Here is an 18,919-nt window from a genome sequence, read left to right on the forward strand (position 1 = left end):
CAAAAGGGTTTTAGAGCCTTACCATCTGCCCCTGGTTGGAAGAGTGGGTTATGTGAGATCGGGTAGAGTGGGGACGGAAAAGGTGAGATAAGTTCGTTTGGCTTGAGGGTCTCCCAAATGCGCAAGGTGGGTGTAATCGTGGGATGCGGGCCCTGTATCAGTAGAGGTTGTCCTGTTTTGTTCCTTGGATGGCCACTTGAGTGGCTTCCTGGCTCAGGGCTGCACAGTAAGCAGCCCTGCCGTTCAGCGTCCCCACGCTCTGCATGGAGACGCTAAACTTTCCTCATAGAGATGCATTGATTCAATGCATCTCTATGAGGAGGTCTTGCTTGGCCAAAACAGCATTTGAGCCAATCCAATGCTTTCCCTATGGATTGGCTAAGCATTGGATTGGCTACAAATCAGCCATTTTGATGACGTCATAAAGTAGGGGGAGCCAGCGCCTGCGGACTCGTGCAGCGCTGGAAATAAGGTGAGTTTTAAACTTTTATGGGGAGGAAAAGGAGGGGCAAGCCACCTAAATGGTGGGTTAAACACTATAGGGTCAGGAATACATGTTTGTGTTCCTGACCCTATAGTGATCCTTTAAATAAAATGCCTTACCAATTATCAATAGGAAATACAACCTTGTTAAATCTAAAACCTTTTCCTAGATGACTCTTACCTTTAAAAGTAATTAGAGGGGGGCGGGGCCTAACCACAGAGCAGTCGCATGGTGCTGCAGCTCCTGCAAGCTTACGCAAAAACAATCGAATCCTGTTGAACAGAACGTGTGACCTGACTTCTTTTGGATCCTGGGTGAATCGGGACATCGAGCACCACAAGATGACACCTTTCCTGAGGTTTTACGCTTCGGTCCTGACCACCCAGCTAATGAGGCCTACACACGATGCGGACATGGGGGAGACGGCCGCTCTCCCACCGCCCCAACGCACTTTAAGGCACAGCTGGAGCCACCGTTCCCACCCCTATGGACCGGCGGGGGTTATCCCGGTCCCCACAAACCTGGCACACAAAGCTACATGGCCTGCAACTGATCACCAACGCTGGGGCCCTGAGTGCGCTGAACCCAGCAATATGGCGGCTACAAAATCTGGCCCCACACTTACACAACCCCAACCTTCAAGCCTGGACCTGATTTTTCAGAAATTTTGGGCCTGCCTGGAACAACTCCTCGCCAAGTCCTCCCCTGCCCACGGAGCAAAGGAAGAGATAAAGGTGAAGAGGAGACGGAGAGGCCAAATCCCGGGTAAAGCATGCTCACCTATGCCCGCAATGAACGCTGTATACCCACCTAGGCCGGAGGTCCTACGGAGGTTTCCTCCAAAGCTTCAGCCACAACGCCGGAAGCCCGCCCGCCCACCCGCCGCTGGCGGCGGCGAAACACCAGGGCCACCTGCAGCGTCCACACAGGGAAAGACCTGGCTCACATAGATGCCCGAGTCTGTGGCACGCAGAAGCCGACCCGACATGAGGCCTGGGGCCGGGGAGAGGTCCCTTCTCCCTCACAACCTGTCAGCAGCATCTCACAACCTGTCAGCAACATCCAGAGCTTGCACGCTCCGACCGCCACACGAACCGCCAAGGGAATTGACTGAAGCAGCGCCTCGCACACCAGACCCACACGCAGACATCCGAGCACCTTACTAGGACTGACAAACGGAAAGGACTACAGAATTGCAGCTGAGTATCGCCCATTATACAAGCGGACACTGACTAACCGATCGTCGCTACTTACCAAAGCACGCCTCTCCACAACTAGGCTATACTCCTCTCTTTTAGCTTAGGGGAAACTCAGCCTGTTATCTACCCCATTGAAGACCCCTTTACCGGTAGTTGTCTCGACTATAATGCCGTGTGGGTGCTCCTAGTTTATGGCACTCAGGTGCACCTAGCCAGCCATACCTTGCAAGCGAGTTATACCTTTGACTATCCTCATGTAAAACTCAATTTCTTATGTTTATGCAGTACTCAGTAGGCAAATGTTTAAATACTCAGAGATAGATCTGTTGCATGCATCACTCGAATTTTGCCTTACATATATATGTGCCAGCACAGTCATTCTCTAGAACTTCTAAGTACTTATTCTTCTCACAGTCTAGCTAGTTTCAATCTTCTGTAATCTCTCTTTTATTTTATTTAAATCTTCATCAAAACTGTTATGTAATTCCAGAAAACAAATCGTTAATCTTTCTACTTAGACTTGTGCATATAATCCCACTATACCCGAGACCCTTCCTGTCAGCACATAGACGTACACACAGTATATTGTTGAACCAAACTTGTTATAAATATAAAAATGTGCAAATGCTCATGCCACTACCTAACTCTTGTGAACCTTTGAAACACGCTGTTGTGGCGAATGTGATAACCTGTAACCACCTGCACAATAAAAATAAAGAATTTTTAAAAAAAAGTAATTAGAAAAATTGTAGACAGTTGAAGAATCAATAAAACAGAATATTCCCAGAATATCTACTTATATACTTTGTAGGAGCACTTAGAAGCAGCAACCAAGCTATATTAGTCAGCTAATATCTACAACCCTTATATACACTCCTAAAGGCACCACCCCCTAAAAATGTAACACCTGAGTGGGCCTGTGCTTATTTACAAGCAATAGCAAACACCAAACTAATTAAAGCAAATCCCCTACCAATTATCAACAGGAAATCAAACCTTGTTAAATCTAAAAACTTTTCCTAGATGACCTGTAAAAGTAAAAAGAAAAATCTTAGACAGTTGAAGAATCAATAAAACTATCTAGAATATCTCCAAATACACTTTGTAGCAGCTCTAAGAAGCAGCAACCAAGCTATATTATGGTTATTTTAAAAACAATTGAAAATATATATATTTTTTTTTAAATGTAAAATTATTCAATAAAAAGTATTTAAAAGAAAATAAGAAATTAGTTATTGTAAATGTTCTGGAATTGGCCATAGTTCAACTTAAAGCATTTACTGTGACAATTCCATTGACATCACAGTGTGTCATGATGTCATTATCAAATGTGAAACTATACATTGCCAGGCAGATATACTTTACTGCATTCATTGTGAGACTTCAGCAACAAGCTGTACTCATTCCTGGAATTTCTTGTTTACTGAGTGTGTTGTGCATATTATTATTATTATTATTATTATTATATCAGAATGGCAGGCTTAGCCTTATTGCCATTCCTTCTTGTCGTGTGGACCTTTCTTGGAGTTGGCTCCACCTATATAATCTCTGTGATTTTAGGACACAGTAAGGCTTTTCTGCCCTTCATAAGGTAAACTATTTTACTGATGTTTTATATTAGAGATGATTTAGTGGAACTGCAGCTTTACTGTCTGAGCTTATTGAAAGAAGCAGACATTCGTGTGACATGTAGATGTGTGAGATTTCCCATTTCTGAAATGTTTCATGCATTAAGCTTTATTACATTTTCTTTTTCTCCTAGTGATGGTGGAGTTCACTACCCAGAGAGTAGAGTATTTACTGTTGTCCTAACTGTAAGCGCCAACTGGGGTAAGTATCACCAGTTCTGCAGGAGTCTTTATATAGTTACTAAATGTGTCTGAGATGCTAGTGGGGATACAGATTTCTGTGTTGAGGCTCCAATTAGACCCTCTGCATCTCACAGCCACATAGACTGTAAATTCTCATCTTCCAGACACATGGTTATCATGCAATAACTATTCTAGGATATTTGTATTTACATGTGACTTATAATCCTTTAAAACTATATTATGTCCATTTTACTATCATAAGATATGTATTGGTAAAAACCTGTAGAGACGTATATTTTAAACCAGTTGCAGTTACCGGTATTTAAAACTTTTCTCACTCAAAACATGTTAAAATGGGAGCAGTGGATATCTTGGTAAATGTATATATAGTGGGCCATCAAACTGGTCACTATAATAATTTTTTATATTTTTTTAATTCTTTATTTTGATTGTGCTTCATTTGTTGTACATAGTGATTGACATGCCTGTGGTGTCAACAATTCTTCACAAAAAGATAATAGGAGCATGACAATTGTATACAGCACAGTTTTGTATCTTTTTTTTTTTAACAACTAGTCATTGCTAAAGCATTATACTGAGTCTGTCAGCTAGCGTATCGTGTGTGTATATGCGCTGAAGGGTCTCCCTTTGGCCGTTGAAGACCTGGACTGTCACACTCGATACTAAGTGGTAAAAGTGTTGTCTGGTTTGTTTGCCACTATAGCGGTCGGCTGTGTCTAGTGAGGTCAGCTGTGTTGTAGTATTGGTTGTTGGGTTGCTAGCCACATTTTTACATTTTTTGGGGTGGCACCTGTCTGTCAGCTGGTTGTGGGGGGAAGGTCATTGTGGCTGTCATATATTAGGTCAGCTTGCGGAGCCATAGACTTAGAAATCAAGTTAAGTAAATTGAACATCATTAAGTAAAATAAATGGAACATCATTAAGTAAATGGAGAGGTAATTATTACTAAAATATAACAAAAATATAAACCGCTGAGGGTAGCCCAAGTATTTAAGTCCTTGCGTTAGTGGAGAAAAGGTGAGTGCACTTTGAGTTGGCCTGCAGTCCTTTCCTAGAGGGGTGGTGTAACTCTTCAGGTCAGTGCGTTGCAAGGTGGTGCCGCCGTTGCTCTTGGTATAAATGGCGTTACCCAGTCAACCAACCACCTCGGTCAGGGTGTTGTCGATAAGGTTCCATTTGGCAGTCCCAGCTCGCTGAGTATGGCAGAAGCCTCCGAGAGGTGAGTGAGGGAGTGTGTCTTGCCATCCTTCTCCGCTAGGAGCCTGTACATACCCCATTTGTAGGGAACCTTGTGGTCTCAGAGTAATTGGGTGATTGGGCAAAGTGACTGTCTTCACAGGATGGTGTGGCGGGACAAGTCCCTATAGAAGGTGAGGTGGTGGCCCTCAAAATCAACAGCAGGTGTCTTCCTGGTTGCTCCCAGAATGATCCCCCTATCAGAGTCCCGGACAAATTTTTTCAGCACGTCTTTGGATGCCTCTTGAGGAGCTTTAGGTGCTTTAGGCAGGTGAAAATAATAGTCTATTGCTACCTGTTTCGACTGTTTTGGTGATAGAAGCGTCGTCATGAGCCGCCTGAGATAATGAGGCATTTCTTCGGCTGTGACGGTTTAAGGGATCCCCTTGAGTCTTACGTTTCGCGCCCTTGTCTTGTCCTCCAGGATAGCCAAACGGTTAAGTATTGCCGCATTGCTCTTCTGGACCGTGTGCAGAACTGAATCTGTAGCAGATTGTGCCACTTTCACAGTCTCCATATCTGCTTCTGTGCTGGCCACACTGGTGGCAAGTTTGGCTACCTCTTCTCTGACCACCGCCACATCTGCTTGAAACATTGCCCTTATCATTCTGCCGCAGCAGCGTGGTGAATGGCTTGAGGGATCTTCTCCAAGCAAGTGTGCTCCCAGTGAGGTCTGCATAGAATGATAGATCCATCTTTTCAAACTGGTAAGGTGAGTTTTCCTTGGTCGCCGCCACTACCGCCATCTTGTCTTTGTGGCGTTGAAATCGTATGATAAGATTTCGGGGTGTCTCGGCGGGTGCCTTAGCTGGTTTCGGGGCACGGAAAAAAAACGTCCAACTGCGCTGTCTTGGCTTGTCGTGGCGGTAGCAGGGCCGTTAGCAGGCACCTCAATATGTGTGGCATTTCCTCCGCAGGAGTGTACTCCGGGATGCCCCGGATTTTGTATTTATTGGCCCATCTTGCGTCCTCGAGTTCCGCAAACTGGCGCTCGTGCCCTTCATTTTGGCTTTTGAGGCCTTGTACCTCCAGTTGCAGAGCAGCTATTTGTGAAGCGTGGCCGGTGGATTCTGTCTCCCGGGCTCCGATTCTCCCTGTTAAGCCATGGATGTCAGCCCTGAGGGAAGCTACGTCCGATTGAAGGGTTCGTTGGAGATTGGCAAGCAGTGATTTGAAAACTGCCGTAGTCACTGGCGAGGTGTCTGCCCTCCGGGTCGCTGGCCCAGGCGCTGGCTCCAGGGGGAGATCTACAGCTTCTTCTCCTGAGGAGAAGTCATCTGAGAGTTCAGAGAAGGTCTCCGGGTAAGCGGCCATTTTAAGTGTTTGGCGTAGCAGTTCAGCTATGTTTGGGCCCTGTCTCGGGTTATCCGGCTTGGGCTTCTTTGATTTACATCCCATTATGTTGGTCTGGTATCGGTTGGCCCAGTAAGCCGATATATTGCCGGTTAGGTGGTGCCAAACTTGTGAATTTGGTAAGTTTGAGTCTGATATTGCAGGAGCTCATGAACCATGCAACTTTCCAGCTTGGCTCCGCCCCTTGAAATCTATTTTCATGTCTCAATCGGTTTATTGATTTAGTTGCCAATGAGAACTATTACAATCAATACACAATATTCTGCTTCTGAAGAAATAAGAGAAAAGAAGAGTTAAAATAGCGACTTGTATGATTACTAGATGAATACTGATGCATGGGCCACACAAGTAACTATAACTAGCTGTAAAGGCTAGAAGAACAGCAAGTCATATAATCCTCTTTCAATATAAGGTCCGGTTGGGGTCAGAAATTGTGTTCGCTGGTGGCTACTATCATCAATGAAGTCTAGATGAAGTTGCTGCCAGTAAGGACAGCTGCCTCTTGCCAAAATATAACAAATAGAACCCCTGTGAGGGTAATAGAATGCTAACTTCCCTATATGGCACATTGAGCTTATATGATAACAAGAATTCCTCTAATATGTATTATATGTAGGAGGGAGTGAAAGTTTGGCTGGAAATACTGTTTGGTACTGTTTGGTATGATCTGTGTTCAGTGTTTCATAATATTTATACAGACTGATTTACTTTCCTATAAATCATTCATAATCCATCTCTTTCCTCAAGTTATTTCTTCAGAACAGTTTCAATCTCAGAAGAAAAACTCACTGTGTTTTGGGATTTAAAAAAAAAACCTCACAATTGTTGGTTTGAAAGTCTGCCATTAATTCTTTTAATTTGTTTTTAGGAATCATTACAGTTTATGTCATGTTCAGATTGATGCAGCTGAGAAGCCAGATAAATAACACCAGCTCATCATGTTCCAACAAGATCCTTCTCGTCTTTGGTTGGCTATGGTGCTTTGGGATATTGATTGTTGGGTGTTTTCAGGTGGGTAATAATGTGGCAAAAATGTTCACTGTTCTTGGAGTAAATTCTAAACATGTAATAATTAAGATTTAACCAAATGGCAAGCTCATTGAATTTAAAATTACAACAACACAAACTCACAAGTAATATTTGGTCATTGATCAACTAATGAGGAATTCAGCTCAGTGTGCAATGACTAAGACCAGAAAATATATTTCCCATAGATTTGTTTGATAAAACCTTATTTATTGCAAAAATGTAATCTATTATTGACCAGTGAACTCAATCTTCATAAAAGGCTGAGAAACATCTTGATCAAAAGCCAAAAAAAAAGATAACTACTTTGAGGAACAACTATGAATTAAGATTGTACCATTCTCAAAAATGGCCACAAGGTGTAGCTACAGTATTGAATAGCTGGAGGAATTCAGTCCTACATGTTATACAAAATGGGTTATCACCTGCATATCTCAATTGGACATTGAGTGGTCTTTCCTGGGCACAGAAAATAATATTTCCACAACTACCCAGAGTACTAAGCTTAAGAATTGTAAGAGCTATTTGCGAGTACACTCAGTGTTTTGCTGATGTGAGGTACTATTGAAGAAGAGTCATAGTTCTGAGATATCAGGTTGTTGCAATAACTCCTGGAGGAACTATTTAGCAGGGAGTCAGAATCCCTAAAACTGGGACTAACCACCTGTATTACACACATACTCTGCAATTCGTTTCGATCCGAATATGAATTCAGACGAATTTCGGACAATTCGGACATTCGGGTACTTCCAAATGTCCGAATTGCTGAAGTGCCGAATTGCCGTAGTGCCGAATTGCCGAGGTCCCGAACTTCCGAAATTACCAAATTTCCAAAGTGTCGAAGTTCCGAAGTGCTGAACTGCTGAAGTTCCGAAGTGTCAAAGTACGAAGTTCCAAAGCACAGTAAAGGGGGAACCTATTGCCCCCACCCACCGCTCAGGCCCCCACCTCTGAGCGGCATGGGGGCCCTTAAAAATGTCCCCCCCAGGTGACTAGGGGTCCCCAAACCCCTAGTCACCCCTCCCCCCCAATAAAAAATATCCCCCTACCTACCCCCCTCACCCTAAAAATAATGAGGGGGGACCTTTAACTAAATACCTGTAAAACAAAATAAAACTTACCATTCGATGTTTTCTTTCTTCTAAAATCTTCTTTTTTCAGCCCCAAAAAGGCCAAATAAAAAACAAAATAAACGACGCAATTATAAAAAAAATTAAAAAATTTAAAAAATGTAAAAAACGAGCGGCAAAAAAATGAATGTTAAGTTTGGTTATGTTTTGGAGATTTGTAAAGGGTCTCTGTCAATCCCTCCACCACACCCAAAATGAGTTTAAAATTCCCAAAGCTAAAATCCATTCCATCTGTAGATACTTTTTCCACAACACAAAATCCATGAGTACTCCACACTGTCATGTTTTGCTCTATATCGCCTTTCTTTTTCCCTGCTTTGGTTTCTTGTACTGTATTGTGCTGTATTCTCAATAATCGTGAATGATTACAAAATTTATTTAAAAAGGGTGAGGAATTGGAGGAAATGGGATTGGAGTTTCCTTTCAATTTGTAAAAGTTGCATTCTGTAGGTATGACTTCTGGATGTGTGGTTTTGGTATAAGGTGGGACAATTCACTTTTTTCCAGGTTTTCATATATTTTGTTTTGCCTTGTATAAAATGAGAATCTAACCTATATGTTTAATATTTTGTCTTCCAGTCGCATACATACGTAGTGATCCATCTTATTGGAGGGGCACTTGCATACATGTTTGGTACCATGTATATATTTTGCCTCACTTTAATTGAAAAAAAAAATAATCAAGGCATCAGTAATACCATATGTCTAATAAGAATGGGACTATCTGTCTATAGTCTGTTATTGATGCTGCTTTGTATCCTTTTTAACACGGTTTAATTTGTAATTGATTGTATTCTATATACAATTCAACACAGGAGACATAGGTGGCAAAATAAGGTTAATAGGGTTGTGGACTAAATTTAATTAACCCCTTAACGCCGTTACAGGCTTCTATGCCGTCCCACTTTAAATGGGCTTTAAAGCCGTTGTGGCGGCATAGAACGCCGTAATGGCTTTGAGCCCTGGAGCGCCTGGGATACTTACCTTCCTGGCGCTTCGCTTCGGGAGGACTGCCTGACAGCCCAGACAGCCCTCCCAGGGCAATTCAGGCCCCTGGGGGCCATGTGATCGCGCTCAAAGAACGATCACATGGCAGCAATAGCTATATATATATATATATATATATATATATATATATATATATATATACATATATATATATATCATGTATATATACTAAGTCATACTTAGTGTATTTTAATGTTAATATAATTACATATATTAGTATTAAAATACACTTGGAATAAAATTACATATATTTATATATAAGATATATATATATATATATATATATATATATATAGATATATATATATATATATATATATATATATATATATATATATATATATAGATAGATATATATATATATATATATATATATATATATATATATACACATCTAAATATAATTACAATAATAAATAAAATAATAAAATAAATAATTTAAATAATAAAAAATAATTTAAACAAATGATATATACATATATATGTAATCTTATTCTAACTGTACTTTGATATTAATATTTATATAGGTAGTAAAAAATACTTAGAATGAAATTCACATAGAATTTAACATATATATATATATATATATATATATATATATATATAAAAATTCTATGTGTATATTTATGTAATCTTTTAACATAATTATGTGATTTTAGTAATTAAAATTAAAAAGAAAGTCTAGAGAATTTAATTAGCAAGCACTATATTTAACCCTGCAACTTTCCAAGAGACCATAAAACTTCATGGGGGGTACTGTTTTACTCAGGAGACTTCGCTGAACACAAATATTAGTGTTTTAAAACGGTAAATTGTATTACAACGATGATACTATCAGTGAAAGTGAAGTTGTTTGCCTTTTTCACACACAAATGGCACTCTCACGGATGATATTGTTGTAATACATTTTACTGTTTTGAAACACTCATATTTGTGTTCAGTGAAGTCTCCCGAGTATAACAGTACTCCCGATATACAGGTTTTATACTGTATTGGAAAGTCAGAGAGTCAAATATAAGGCTTGTATTCCAGTTTTTTTCACATTGAAATTTGCCAGATTAGTATGACAACCCAAGGTACAGTATTGCAAGTGGGGTAGTCCAGTTTTTTTGTTTAGTAGCCACTGGCCAAAGTTAGCATTTATATTAGTTTTTTTCTTTTTTCACACAAAAAACAATATGAAAGCTAACTTTGCCTAGTGTTTGTGACTAAGTGGCTACTAAAAAAGACTTAACATACCCCATTTGGGTTGTCTTCTTTTGCAAATGGTATGCCATCATGGTGGCAATTCTCATTCCTGGGCTATGATACAGTCTCAAAGGCAACATAACCAGTCTGGCAAATTTCAATGTGTATAAACTGAAATATGTAACGTGCTATGTTTGACCCTGTAACTTTCCAAAACACCCAAAAACTTGTTCATAGGGGGTACTGTTGTACTCGTTAGACATCGCTGAATACAAATATGTGTATTTTATTGCTGTAAAAGCTAACAGTATTATGACATTCACAGTTGAGTTTTTTTTTTACAATTTTATTCATATTAAATTATATTTCATATAGAAATATTTGATATGATATGAAAGCCCTGTTTCTCCTGAACAAAATGATATATAAGTGTGGGTGAATTTAATATGAAAAAGGTAAATTACAGTTGAACAGACATATAGCGCAAATTCCAGGTTTTGTTTACGTTTTGTTTTGATCAGAACTTGTACAATTGCCTCCGTCTTCAACCCCTTAAGTACACAGCCTCAGAAGCTTGTCTTACCCTTAAAGACACAAGCAATTTTTTCATTGTTTGCTGTTTGTGTTCAACTGCAATTTGCATCTCTCTCATTTATTGTACCAACACATATTATACACTGTTTTTTAGACGACAAACAGGGCTTTACTTTGATGTGACATATACATATATAAATTCTCATTTATTACGAAAACAAAATGAAAATAATGCAGGGAAAAATTAATTCCCCCCTCCCCCCCCCTCCCAAGTTTTGGCAATAATAACATGTGCATAATATGTCCAGATTTGCAAAAGCAATTCAACATCAATTCATTTATGTGTCTTGATTTACAAAATACATAATATGTGTAGGATTTCATTTTATTTTGAAAGTTACAGGTCACAAACTACAAGGTCTAAAATAAAATTTCAATGTGAAACAATTTTAGAAGTTGGTATGTTTGTCTTGGAATTTTTATTCCCATCACAGAAAACAAAATTGCCATACAAAAGTATATATTAATATAAAGTAGACATCACAGGCTATTTATCTAAGGTTATTTTGACACTTTTTACGTAGTAATTTCACTGCCAATCTCTGCTAAATATTGGAGTAAAATTGTGTTTTTTTTCTCTATTTTGGCATATGCACATATAACAAGGTTTTTGTAATGTGTATTTCGTAAAGCTGGTGTTTGCTATTCCTGTACAGAAACTCATATTGTGTTCAGCTACATCTGCTGTTACAACGATACCCCTTTGCCACTATTCTGTGTCAGCTACAATGCCATAAATGAGACCAAGGTATTTCAGTTTCTATAGTTGGAATTTTCATAGATGGTCCTATATCTGATTTTGTGGCATTATAGCAGTTTGACTGTTCAAATCACCCCACAAAGACCTTCCATTTGAGAAAGCAGACACTCCATGGTATCTTTTTAGGCATATATTATACCTTTACTTGCCACCATTTTTTGGCCAATTTATTTCAAATTATGTGGTGAGAAAAAAACAAAAAAAAATTACATTCATGTTGCAGTTTTGCTGGGAATGTCGCACATTTGCTAAGTGCCACTGTCATTAATTCCCCCTAAGTATGCTCACAGTATGTTACAGAGCTGTAAAAGAGACCAGTCAATTTCAGATTTTTAAGTGTGAATTTTCATAGATGGTTTTGATGGGTCCCTATTCTATTTTGAAATATTTTAGCAGGCTGCTTATTCCAAGTACCCCAAAAATACATACTATTTCTTAAAGAAGACATCCAAGGGTATTTCAAAAGGCATATTTTAAACCTTAACGTGGGATCATTTGTTTGCTAGCCTGTACCAAGTGTAGAGGTAATATGCATTTTTCCCCTTTTTAAAATGTCATTTTTACTTTTTAAAAGTTTTTTTTTAACTATTAAACTTTTTTAAAACTTTTAACAACTTTTGTTTTACTATTTTAAAACTTTGTTTAAACTTTTTAAAAGTGTTTTTTACTGCCGCAGTTGTGGCAAACTGAGGTTAATTTTAGTATTGGACAGACATTTTCCGTCCTGGGTCCTTATGGGGAGGACTGCAATGATGAAAAATGTAGGTCTAGCGTCTTTAAGGGGTAAAGAGGCTAATGATGGTTTGTTTTGTTTACTAAACAGCAAACTGTGGTCACTTCATAATCAATTTCTACAAGTTAGGCTACAACAGCTACACAAGTTGCAATTAAATATAGATAGATAGATAGATAGATAGAGATATTTTAAATGTCATAGTTGACTTCCTTAAGATAACATGCTTGCAGTGTTTTCATGCGTCATATATGGGCTCGTGAAAGGTGAAATTGGAAACCCAACTGTAGAGGTAACTTTTACTAGTATTTCACTGAGAATCTACTTAACAATATTTATTTTACTTTATGTAATCCCAGATAATTAAAAGCAAGTTTCTTTATTAAAGGGACATTATAGCCACCAGAAAAACTACAGCTTATTTGTTCTCTTCCGTTTGTTCTGATGAATATAACCATTTCCCTTCAGAGAAAGTGCAGAGTTTACATTACAGCCAGAGGCGGCTCTAGACTTTATGAGGCCTTAGGTGAAACTCAAACATGAGGCCCCACTAACAAAAGAGTAAATAAAATAGAGTTGCAATACATGCATGCTGTTACATATACACATTGATGCACAGTTTACCTGTGTATGTGCCTGAGAGTGTGTCTGACAGAGAGTATCATTGTGTGTGTGTGTGTGTGTGTGTGAATGTATGTCTCTGTGAGCATGTTTGCGTTTTTGCCTGTGAGCATGTATGCGTATGGGGTAGCTGCTTGAAGTGTGTTGTATGTATAGGGGTCTGCCTGTAGCCTTTGTGCATTGTAGACTATGGAGGAAACTATCTACTCTTAATACTGGACACTATAATTGTATTGAATTTTAACCACTTGCATATTTTTAAACTATGTATCTCTAACCACTATTTCTTTGTCATTGTATCTTAACTGGGTGTGCTTGTTCTTTAATATATGTATATGTGTGTATATATATATATATATATATATATATATATATGTATATATATGTAATATATATATATAAAATAAAGATTCAGAGCACTCCAAAGGGCTTGGTGAAAAAATACTTTATCTGTGTAGAAAGATCGACGTTTCGACCCGCAGGTCTTTATCAAGATAACATAACATACAAACAAGTGTTCTTAAATAACCATGGTAATTAGCAGGAAATTACTTACCCCAGTGTGACCGTGGTGCCCCATCACCATGTGTGGCCGTTGTGTAATGATTAAAATGTGGCGTGTAGCGTGCGTAGCCCAGTGATGACGTAAGCGGTGTGTGTCCAATGAGAATTGTGAAGAGGTATCATGTGTCTATGGTAACAATCGTTGCGGGCGCATGCGTAAAAGCGTGAGGCACGGAGAGTCGCGCCGTGATGACGTAGGTTGTATGTGTCCAATAGAAAATGCGAAGAGAGCGTTGTGTATCTATGACAACCACCTTTTACGTGCGCATGCGTGGAACAATAAAGCACGGAACAATTAAAATCAAGGAAGACATTCTAACAATTATTGATAAGTGAACGCGTAGATACAGAAGTTATTGAATAGTCTAAATTTAGACCACAGATGCATGTATAATGAGTTAACGTGGCATATATGCCGCTGCCAAAAGTTATGAAATAGCGTCCTGTGGCCATGGGAACCAGTTTGGCGTGTGCCTGCATAAAGAGATGAGTGAATCTCAGAGGGATCTAGAGAAATATGATGTGTATGTACGGAATATATGCTAGAGATGTATGATCCTAGATGGATCATAGATGTGTGTAAGAGTGGTGATAAATCTAGTGAATGTGACCATAACTTTTAGCAGCGGCATATATGCCACGTTAACTCATTATACATGCATCTGTGGTCTAAATTTAGACTATTCAATAACTTCTGTATCTACGCGTTCATTTATCAATAATTGTTAGAATGTCTTCCTTGATTTTAATTGTTCCGTGCTTTATTGTTCCACGCATGCGCACGTAAAAGGTGGTTGTCATAGATACACAACGCTCTCTTCGCATTTTCTATTGGACACATACAACCTACGTCATCACGGCGCGTCTCTCCGTGCCTCACGCTTTTACGCATGCGCCCGCAACGATTGTTACCATAGACACATGATACCTCTTCACAATTCTCATTGGACACACACCGCTTACGTCATCACTGGGCTACGCACGCTACACGCCACATTTTAATCATTACACAACGGCCACACATGGTGATGGGGCACCACGGTCACACTGGGGTAAGTAATTTCCTGCTAATTACCATGGTTATTTAAGAACACTTGTTTGTATGTTATTTTATCTTGATAAAGACCTGCGGGTCGAAACGTCGATCTTTCTACACAGATAAAGTATTTTTTCACCAAGCCCTTTGGAGTGCTCTGAATCTTTATTTTCTACATAACAACGCTCTGCAGCACCAAGGCACTTTTTGAAGAGAAAAGCAAGTAAGGTAGAGTGCCAGACTCCGAATTTGTTTATATATATATATATATATATGTATATGTGTGTGTGTGTGTTTGCTCATACATACATGCATATATTCTGCAGTTTGTCTTGTCCTGCATGCTAAGGCTAGTTGCTTCCTGTCCTGCTCATCACTGGTTTGTTAACTTAAATGTTATTCAACATTCTGCTTATCGCTAAAGACTTTCTCTGTTATTTTTGCTCCCCCCCCCCTTATTTTATTGATACCCACCCAAATGTCTTGCTTGACCAATCCTCACCTCTTCTGTGCATCTCCATTCCATAGCTTTTATTGCAGTCCTGTTTTGACCCTATCATCTCTGTCTTCCACAGTCACAGTTTTAAAAGACCACTTCTATCAAACCTGAACAGTGCAATGCTCTATACTCTCCTCCTCTCCTTCTCTCTTATCTCCCTCAGAATCAAAATATCCCATCCCACCTACTTCCCTCAACAACACACTCACATTTACATTAATCCCTCTTTGCTACACTCCCCCCTTCTCTCATCTCAAGCCCTGCACTCATTTCTCTATTCTCTCTCTCCTGCTCTAACCCAATTTCACCCTAGTCGCCGCCCATATAAAACCCATTCACACCTCCTGTCACTATCTCTCCTCCTACTTCTGGCAGCTGGTGACGTCTCTCCCAACCCAGGGCCCCACACCTCATCTGCTCACACCAAAATAACTAGAAACCATGCAAGCCTCCTCCAAATACCCTGCAGTTTATCCTCCTCTACCAAAATTCAGTGTGCACTCTGGAACGCTCGCTCCATTTGTAGTAACATCAAATCTACAGCTATACATGACCTCATCATCTCTAACTCACTCACAATACTGGCACTCACTGAGACCTGGCTGTCCCCATCCGATACCGCTACTCCTACTTCTTTATGTTTCGGTGGTCTACAGTTCTCCCATACTCCTAGACTCGACTGTAAAGTAGGTGGTGTAGGCATCCTTCTCTCCCCTCAGTGCACCTTTCAACCTATCCTCACTGCCCCTGCCCTATCCTTTACTTCTTTTGAAGTTCACACTATATGCCTTTTTAAGCCCACTCCTTTAAGAATTGCCATCATCTATCGCCCCCCCCTCCGGTCACCCTAAACTAATTATTGAACACTTTTCCTCCTGGTTACCCCACTTTCTTTCCTCTAGCACTCCCTCTCTCATACTTGGGGACTTCAATATCCCTATCAACAAGCTCAACTGCCCTGATGCCTCTCGTCTGCTCTCTGTAACCTCCTCCTTTGGACTCACACAGATTTCTTCCTCAGCAACTCACACTGCAGGAAACACTCTTGACCTCATCTTCACCAATCTCTGTACCACCTCTGATCTCTCCACTGTTCCATTTCGTTTGTCTGACCACCATCAACATTTAACATCTGCATACCCCATACCAAAATTTCACCACCATCAACTCTCCAACCTCGCAGAAACCTCAACTCCCTCGATCTCAAGCACTTCTCCACCACACTCCAAACACTCCTTTTACCCATCTCAATCTCAACTGCCCTAACTCTGCAACCTCACTCTACAACTCCACTCTCTCCTCTCAACTTCACATCATGGCACCTCCTACAGTTAAACGCAGCAAGCACCCCCAACTACAACCCTGGCACACTAAGCTGACCCGTTACCTCCAAAAATGTTCCAGAACTGCTGAACGCTGCTGGAGAAAGTCTCACTTTGCATCTGACTTTATCCACTATAAATTTATGCTGCGCTCCTACAGCATGGCTCTTTCCTCTGCAAAGGTAAACTACTTTAAAACCCTCATAAGCACACTGTCCCATCAACCCAAACACCTGTTTCACACTTGTGATGCTCTTCTTCGCCCTGTGACTCCCCCTCCTTCCACCACTTTGTCCGCCACAAACTTTGCATCTCATTTCACTGAGAAGATCTCTACAATCAGGAAAGAGATCTCTAATCTCTCTCCTACCCCTATCATTACATCACCCAACCCCACTCCCCCTGCCATCCTATGCACATTTGCACCTGCTACAGCACAAGAGGTTTCTGCTCTGCTCCTGTCCTCCCGCCCCACCACCTGCTCCCTCGATCCTATTCCCTCGCATCTCATCCGCACTTTGTCTCCCTCTCTTGCTCTTCCTCTCGCTAGCATTTTCAATCTCTCCCTTTCCTCTGGCACATTTCCCTCACCCTTCAAACATGCAACCGTAACCCCGATTCTGAAAAAGCCCAACCTTGATCCTAACTCCCCATCCAACTACCGCCCTATCTCGCTACTGCCATTTGCCTCCAAGATCCTCGAGAGAGAGTTGTGTACGCCAGACTGACAGACTTTCTCGAATCCAACTCTCTGCTTGACCCCCTTCAGTCTGGATTCCGCGCTGGTCACTCTGTCGAAACTGCTGTGACCAAAGTATCCAACGATTTAATTGCTGCTAAATCTCACGGCCAATACTCTATCCTAATCCTCCTTGATCTTTCTGCCGCATTTGACACTGTTGATCATCAACAGCTTCTTCCCATTTTTCGTAACTTTGGTCTACGGGATACTGCTCTCTCCTGGTGCTCCTCCTACCTCTCCCAGCACTCTTTCAGTGTTTCTTTCTCTGGTTCTGCCTCTTCTCCCCAACCCCTCTCTGTCGGCGTCCCCCAAGGATCTGTCCTCGGCCCCCTATTGTTCTCTATCTATACTGCCACCCTTGGTAAACTCATCAGCTCCTTTGGTTTCCAATATCATTTATATGCAGATGACACGCAAATCTACCTGTCCTCCCCTGATCTCTCTCCGCCCACCTTGACTCGTGTTTCTGACTGCCTCTCTGCTATTTCCAACTGGATGGCTGCTCACTTCCTTAAACTCAACCTGTTTTTCCTCCCTCATTTATTATTATTTTCCTGTCTGGTCGCACCTTCCACGCCTCCACGCTCTGTCAGTCCCTGCATTGGCTTCCAGTTAGATAAAGTGCCCAATTCAAAATTCTGGCGCTTGCTTACAAATCCCTACATAATGCTGCTCCAACATACCTATCCTCCCTCATACACAAGTATGTCCCGTCGAGACCCCTGCGCTCATCCCAAGACCTACGCCTATCCACTGCCCGGATCCCCACCTCTGACGCTCGCCTTCAAGACTTCTCTAGGGCTGCACCTATTCTGTGGAACTCCCTTCCCTCCTCAATCAGACTTTCACCCAGCCTCCACTCCTTCAAAAAATCTTTGAAAACTCACTTCTTCATTAAAGCGTATCAATTAAACTGTCAGCAGGCTTCTCATCCCCCACCTCATGACTCCTTTCCTGCAACTGTCAAAAATGACCTACCAAGCACTCAATAAACCCTTCTCTAACAAACTATTTAATTCCCCTACTTTAACCCTTTGTGTCACTATACCCCACTCCCTCTAGCATGTAAGCTCATTGAGCAGGGCCAGGCCCGGACTGGCCATCGGGCACACCGGGCAAATGCAGGGCCGGCACTATCCGAGCGCCGGCCCCGCTGTATTCCATGGCGGGCCGGTGGGGAGATCAAAGATCTCCCTCACCGGCCCACTTGAATAGATATGCGGCCGCCGGCGGGGAGAGAGGGAGGGAGCCAGCCTGCCCGGAGAGAGGACCCGGCGGAGCTCTAACTTGCAGCTCCGCCGGGTTCCTCTCGCGAGATCCGGAGCGTTGCCATGGCAACGACCGGATCTCGCGAAAGTGAACTCTAGCCCTCAGGCTAGAGTTCACTCACCACGAGGACCACCAGGGAACACTGCCACTCAGCCTCCCAGTCCCAGGTACCAGTCCCCCCCTCCCAGGCTAAAGGTAAGAAGGGAGGGGGGGGACATAATGCCTGTTATTTTATTTGTTTACCCCCCCTACACACAAAATTCATTCTAACATTTATACATCACTCACACCCATCACACTCAGCACTCTCACACCCATCACAC

Source organism: Pelobates fuscus, chromosome 3 (genome assembly GCF_036172605.1).
Source record: "Pelobates fuscus isolate aPelFus1 chromosome 3, aPelFus1.pri, whole genome shotgun sequence".
NCBI lineage: Eukaryota > Metazoa > Chordata > Amphibia > Anura > Pelobatidae > Pelobates > Pelobates fuscus.